Raw genomic sequence first — 6,312 nt, 5'->3', positions numbered from 1 at the left:
TACTAGGGGTTGAACCCAGGACCATCACATTGTGTTATGTCTCTAGCTCTTTTTATTTTTATTTTATTTGAGATCAACTCGGTAAATTCTAAGTTGCCTGGACTGGGCTTGTACTTGGGATCCTCCTGCCTCAGCTTCCCAGAGTGCTGGGATTATAAGTATGTGCTACCACACCCAGTTTGTGTTTGCTTTTGTTATATAAAGTTAGGCAGGTCACTTTATTCATTCCTCAAGTTTTCAGTGTTTTGGGGTATAAAATAAAAATTCTGAAGAAAATCTTAATAAACCAAAGATCAGACATTAGCATGGGAGAATAGAAAGAAAACTGAACAATATGTTACAGCCTATTATATTTTGGGGTTTTACAAGAGGGAAAATACAATACAGGACACATATAAAGATTATTTATAGTAATCACCCAAAGAATCATACACAAAAAGAGTGCAGGAAATCTGTCCACATACTAGAGACCAGAGAATCCAGCTGAGGGCCTGGATCCCGCAGCAATGTCCTGTATGAGTCCATCTGAAGGTCTCAAGCCCAGAACAATGCCTCCCACAAGTCCAGCTGGAGGCCAAGAACCCATGACAGTGTCTCATGCAGGCCTGTTTCATGGATCTGCACGGAGAAGGCCCAGAGGTCAGTGGTTGAACCTAGGAAGTCTGTGCCAGTGGGACAAAGGAGCTGTGCCAGCAGGCTGAGGGATCTGGACTGGAGCCAGCAAGCAGCATTCAAAGCAAGAGCCAGAACTCCCCCAAAAACTACTGCAGCCATCCTCAGCAACAGTGAGGTCCGGAGCTCCTCCAACGATGAGGAAAGCTGAGTTCCCATCAGGAAAGCCAATGTGACAAGCTTCTCCATGAGGCTGAGCAGTGCACCATCTTCTCCTCTGGAGCCAGGAAGTGATGCTCGGGATAAAAACCAGAGCTGTGAACAAAGCCATGCTCAGTGACACCAAGGTCCTGAGCTTCTCCTTCAAAGGGAACAGCCAAGTTCACCAGAAAAACCAGCATGACAAGGTCCTCCAGCAGAACCCCCCAAGAGCAGCTTCTCCAACAGCTTCTCTAGTTCTGTCTCTTACTCTGCTGGCAATAACGCTCAGGTGGGCTCCTACACCCAGCACCATGCTAGTTCAATTCATCTGGGTATAACAAGTTGGGATTAGTTGAACACCAGTTGGCAGTCCAGCACAGAATGAAATTTGAATTCTGACTCTACCACTTAATGAGTGTGTGCTTATAGATAAATCATTTCTCTGAGCCCTGGTCCTCGCAGTTGTTAAAAGTAAATTATAACATCTCAACATCTCCTGTGTTCCAGGAACTAGGGTTAGTTAGTTCACTGTGCAGACTTAAAAATAATATATTTTATTATTTCAGGAGAACTGTGGCTTTTAATTGGCAATCATTATTATCATTGTTGGGTTTTAATAACAAGTAGTATTTGCTCTTATCAGAGAATTTTTTTATTTAAACAAGAAGTTAAATAAATTTATACTCAAGGAGGTGTGGAGCTGAATATGTAGCGCTTTGTAGCAGGCTCACCTACAGCCACTTGGAAATCGCTGTTCAATCAGTGAGGACGTCTACAGCACAAACTCTGTGTTTGGAGACTCACAGTGCACACAGTGCCACGATGGTAACAAGGTGCTCATGTGCTCTCTACCCACTCAGGAATGTGAGCAGCCTCCTCTCCTTCTGTCCTCCTGCGACCTGCAGAGTGTCCTGCAGATGGCTTGAAGGAGGCTGGGGCTCTGGCACAGCTCTGCAGAGTTGTACACCTGCAAGCAGACACTCCTGGGAGCGGCTCAGCAGGAGAATGGTGCTGTCTTCACAGTGCTGTCCTCATGGCAGCTGGCCCACTCCGAAGACTCAGGAGGGAAAAAGGGACACTGCCCTGTTCTGGGATGATCTGGGATTACTCTTTCTTTTGGAAGGCTGTTGCTTTAGTTGTACCATCCATGGGCAGTAGTGGACCTTCAAGGCTGCAGTGGGGAGTGACTGACCAGCACACAGCTGGCCCTCCTGCAGTAGGCTGCCCAAGACCAGGGATGCACTCACTTGGCAGGGCCTTTTTCCAAATGGCAAGGATAATACATGCTCAGAGTAGAAAGTGTAAAAAACAAGACAGAAAAAAAATATATAAAAATTGCCTGCAATCTAGCTATATTTTCCTGTTTTTAATGTTGTTCCCTAATTGAGACTACTCATTGCTTTAAAATTTGTGTCTTGCTCTTTTTCTTAACACTGTAGCAGAAACATGACTTTTACCATTAAAACTCTTCGTAGATGTAATTTTAGATGCTGAATTGTAGCCCATCGTGTTGTGCAAGGCTCATCCATTTTAATCTATTAATACCACTGGAGGGAAGATCTTTTTATACATAGCTCTGGGTTTTGCCTATTTCCAGCACAGTAGCATCTTTGGACCTGGCTTGGACCCTAGAGCATGGCTGGCCTGGGAATCAGAACTCTGAATGAATTCTGGGAATCAGAGAGCTAGCTTGTGGCTTGCAAGGCTGGTCTTCTGGAGCAGATGTTTCCATGTCTTTCTGAAGCTGCAGAATCCTCTCCTACCTGTAGTTGGAGGAGAGGATAAAACCTACCTGTAGTTGCCTAAAAAGGCATTACTTCTGTCACTTTGTTTTGAAGCAGAAAGTTGGAAAGACAGAGTCTGGGCTGAAATCCTAGCACTCTGCCATAGACAGTTTTGACAGCATCTTTGCCTTTAGTGTGAGCAGTCATGACTTCCGGTGTGATCATCAGTGTTATTGTCACCATGTCCACCGTCATTTCTCACAGCAATATTGCCCACCAGTCTGTGAATTTCTAAAAAGTAAGACCTAGTTTTAGTGCTACATTGAGAGACTCTTTAAGTCTCTCAGAGGTCTTCATGTCTAAAGCATCTTCAGGGAATGTGATATAGTAATTTAAGATAAAATTTATTTGTCTACATTTTAGCTTAAACAAATTTCTCATGTTTTTTTCTTAAAAGTTTAATTAAAAGAACCAAATGGAAGGCTTGGAGGCAGTAATGAATGATAAACTGCATGTGCTCAGAGCTAAAGGTCCTGCCAGCCCCAGGCCTCACTTTAGGAGTCCTGAGAGCTCTTAACAGGACATTTCTCGTTGTATAATGAGGACCTTGGGCTTCGAATGTGTTCCAGGAACTAAGGTCAGTTTGCTACAGAGATGCACAGGTTCTTATGACCAACCTGTGCCTTCAAGAGCCTCATGGTCCAAAGCAGTAGCTAAATAAAGTGGGCCAGGTATTAAGTAAGCATTAAAATGACAGTATTTCTGACCCAGGAGAACTCCTGCCTAGTTTTTCCTTTTTAAAACATGCCATCAAACAAAATGTACAATGCAAACACATTTATGGTTTTCTGAGGTTTCACATCAATGGCTTTAGCACCCCAGAGAAAAACTCTCAGACCTTGACTTTCAATTCCATTTTAAGGGTAGTTTTGAAAGACCTTTGTACCAAATGGAGGCAGTGTCTGTGTAGCAGTGAAAATCCAGCATTTTAGAGCACCTATTTTTATAGCAGTTATTATAAGATCCATGTTTATTAAACTGACACACATGAGTACAATCTAATAAAAGGAAGAGAACTATAAACTATGGCCAGTTCATCACTTCATAAATCAACTTAAGCATAAAACTGATTAACTGTCAGACATCATGTTAGAACAAAAATGATGCTAGAGGCATCACATGGACTTGAATTCAAATGTTAGCCTTCTCATTCACACCCTGCATTCTGTTCCCTTGCCAGTGAAATAGAAGTTGTTGTATACATGTTGCACAGTCCTGGTAAAGATGAGATGAGAGTAAGCGTGTGGCATGTCTCATGGGGCATGGAGTATGGTTGTTTATCCTGATATGAGAATAAACAGGAATCCTCTGGCCTCCCAGGAGTGGCTGACTTTTACACAAAGCCCTGAAACCTAACATGACTTACCAATTTGCAAGTGTTTTCAAGAGCCTAGTTCAACACTGAATTCAGTAGATGAGCAGCATATATGCATTGAATGAATCACAGGATACCAAATGATTCCAAGAGGTTGTCTGAGAGATAGAGTAAGAACATGGGAATTTGGGGCTGGATGGGAAAGATATTTCAGATGCAAAGGGAAGTTATGTCTTCCTGAGTTTAGGCCCCGTCTCTCATAGGTGCTCTCCTGTTAGGACGTCCATGGATTCCCACAGTTGTTCCCACAGCAATGAACCAACGGAGGGGAAAGAAGAAATGGTAGCTTTCTGAAGTGTCATGTTTCTGTGAACACCAGTCAGCACACACTGTCTCTTTGCCATTGACTCTGCCAAGTGCTTTACATCTGTATCACCTCACTTATTTTCACAGCAATCTAATGAAATAGGCATTTTTCCTACTTTAGATGAAGAAGTTGATAGAGACCACTATCAACTAGTGACACAACAACTAGTGTGCCTACAATCAGGAAGTTTATTACTGATCTGTCTAGGATCTAAACCAGATCCATGTTCTTTCTACTCTTCACCTTTTCTTCAATCTTTCATTTATTTGTTTGTTTATTTATTTGGTACAGGGTCTTGCTGTACAGCTTGTATGAGGAGGCTTGGGAATTACAGATGTGTGTCTCCATGCTTTGTTTTGGTGGCATGTGATGCCAGGGATTGAACCCAGGTCCTTGCACTTGCCAGGCAGGCACTTAGATGGGTGAGCTATCTCCCCATCCCCTTCACCTTGTTTTTATTTTTACACTCATTGTGTAACTTCTGTATGAAGGAATGGCTCTCTAGGTCAACATTCATATATTCTTATAACAAACATTTATTAAATATTTTGTCTGTTACTAGCCTTCATAGAAATCAGAGTCTAGTTGATGGAATATATTACACAGCCACAACTAACGTGATTACAAGGTAGTGTCACAGAAGAAAACATGATGCTGTGAGGTGGTACAGCGGGGCCACTTACTCAGGCCTGTTTGAAGGGATGGAGCCTGGGAAGCCCTCTGAGGTGAGGATTTCCACTCTGCTTCCTAGAGGGTGTTTAGTTCAGTCACTGGGCCGCCCCACAGATTATCCCTGCATTTCACTCTGAGACGGGAGGTGAGGATTTAGCAGTTCTCATCTTATTCCTTACTCATGAGGCCCTGGTCACAGAAACCCAAGAGCCTTTGACTTGGTACGTTCACCTTCTGGTACAGAATTCCCTGCAATGGTTTCCAAATGAAGAAATCAGTGTAAGTAGGATCACAAGTCTGCATCTTGTACAGCAATTAACCACTAAGAAGAATATATGCAGTGTATTATTTGTTGAAACTGTACTTTCGATTTGATTTGAAACTGTCTCATTGCTATATGTTTATCAATAAAACTTTGAAAAGAAAAAAAAAAAAAAAAGAAATCAGAAACCCCTGTGTGTCAGGTGCTGGTCTCAAACCCCAGGGTGTTTTCATGGGATATGAACATGGGGGGTCTTTAGATCTGTGCCAGAAAGGGCTTCTCTGGTTTCACAGAGGAAGTAGAGGGTGCAGTCACAGCATGCTGTCAGAACACGTCTGGGCATACAGAACCCAGAATTCCTAAGTTGGAAGGTTGGAAGTGGAAGGATTTTTCTGCTCCCACAGAAGTTAGAGTGGGCATGGGCCGAACAGTTGGCAAAGAGAGCAGAGGTGTTATTCACAGAAGAAGCGGGAACAAAAATATCCAATAATGACAGAGAAATCTTTCAGATGCGTGCGGTCTGACATCATGTTTTAAAGGATGAAAACATTTTGGGGAAAGGAGATCAGCATGGTGTCACAAACACAGATGTGGGTCCTGTAACGAGGCCGTGGCTGCCGTCCAGCTCTGTCATCAAGGATTTCAAGTTTTAAGAAACATTGTATCTGTGAAATTCAGACCTTTACACCAATGTGACATTTACTGTGTAATTAATACAAATATTGGGACATAGGTACATTTGATGTCCTACAGCCTTACAGGTAGTGGTAATGGTGGTCTTGATAAGATCCGTAACACGGCCTGGGCTAATCTGTACTTTATCTGATGCTCGCAGCGCTGTGCTAAGAATCACAAATCCCTGTTACACAGATGAAGAAATTGAAACGTGGAGGCTGTACATGACCTGCCCACAGCGCAGAGCCAGTCGGTGGCACAGCGGGTGATGCCAGCCCAAGCCTCAGCTGTGCTTCTGAGCAGTCCATCTCTGCTCTGATCACCATTATTGCCATTAATCACTGTGACAAGTTCAAAGCTCTTGAAATCAAACCATGTTTTTCTTCCTAGAGATAAAGCTCAAAGATTGTCTTTGAAACATATT

General features: G+C 42.9%; 1 protein-coding gene across 1 annotated transcript in view; it reads left to right on the top strand.

The window, feature by feature from the left end:
- Vsnl1 (visinin like 1) overlaps window positions 1-6,312 on the top strand; it is a 129,367-nt gene that overhangs the window by 16,481 nt on the left and 106,574 nt on the right. The window lies entirely within an intron of this gene.

The sequence above is a fragment of the Octodon degus genome, unplaced genomic scaffold, assembly GCF_000260255.1.
Source record: "Octodon degus isolate 3935 unplaced genomic scaffold, OctDeg1.0 scaffold00019, whole genome shotgun sequence".
Taxonomy (NCBI): Eukaryota; Metazoa; Chordata; class Mammalia; order Rodentia; family Octodontidae; genus Octodon; species Octodon degus.
This window is presented reverse-complemented; position numbering and strand designations above follow the sequence as displayed.